At 63.5% G+C, this 1,047-nt stretch overlaps 1 protein-coding gene across 1 annotated transcript in view; it reads right to left on the bottom strand.

The window, feature by feature from the left end:
- LOC113208414 (uncharacterized) overlaps positions 1 to 1,047 on the bottom strand; it is a 10,055-nt gene that overhangs the window by 2,364 nt on the left and 6,644 nt on the right. The window lies entirely within an intron of this gene.

Genomic DNA, 1,047 nt, shown 5'->3' on the forward strand with positions numbered 1-1,047 from the left:
GCGTGACGTAATTTGTGAACGGCCCCTAAGGGGGGAAGAGGTTGGGGTGACTCGTAGCATGGGTAGGGTTTCTCGCCGACGAGTTGACCGTAGCCTACCCCAACGGCAGCGGCCCACGTGACCCCCCCCCCCTTGCCCCCCGGATGCTTCCTTTGCCGTTGCTGCCACATCGCTGAGCGCTATCATATTCTGCGTCGTATTTCGCCGCAAGAAGACCTCCACGTTTCGTATCTATTAATTTTTTGGGTAGAGAATTCGCGGAATATTGTTGTTGCTGTGGCGGAAAATGTAAGAAAACTGCGCCATGGGGGCGGGGCTGCTTCAGGCTGTCTGCCCTCCGATAATGTATGTGCATGCCGCAGAGAAAAGGGAGGTGAAATTATTGAAAGCAAGCCTGTTCTTCTTCCCCCATGCGATCACTTTTGAGCACCGAGCGATGCCGCAGGTGCGGCGCGTCGAGGGCCGTCAAGGACGGGACTCCAGCGGGGGTTGGGCCCCGGCGGGCCGCGCAGCGCGGCGCCAATGGGCTGCCTAACGTCGATACGCGAAGCGATTCAAAGGCCGGCGCCACGCTGCGCCACCCTGCCTGAGGCCCTAAGTTCCCTCCGGCCCCCCTCGGCAGTAGCGCGGCTAAATCCGAACACTTCCTTCCTCGGCGGCCTCTGCTACTGCTGCACCCTCATTAGAGCACCCCTCCATGCCCCCCCCCCTCTCTCTCCCTCTTTCTGCCTGCCGCTTCTGGAGCGTCTCTGTCTTTCTCGCTCGCTCTCTCGATCTCTCCTCCCCCTGCCTCCTGGTTTGCAGCAGTCACTACTCGTCGTGCTGGCGGGCCGAGGCAGTGCGGTTGGCGCCCCCCTCGCCCCCGCCGCCCCAGCTGATTGCCCACAACCGACCCTCCCCCTCCCCACCGCCCCGCTTCGCCCGGCCACGCCACGCCGTCGTGCGGACGCGCACCCTTAGCAAATAACACGAGTTCTATCGCTCAACCGGCTCGCCGGGCGGTAGGACCGGTGGTGCCTCGCCAGTCTGGGGTGGGGGGGCCCTCCG

This window comes from Frankliniella occidentalis, unplaced genomic scaffold, assembly GCF_000697945.3.
Source record: "Frankliniella occidentalis isolate FOCC.00 unplaced genomic scaffold, Focc_3.1 Scaffold33, whole genome shotgun sequence".
In the NCBI taxonomy this organism is placed as follows: Eukaryota; Metazoa; Arthropoda; class Insecta; order Thysanoptera; family Thripidae; genus Frankliniella; species Frankliniella occidentalis.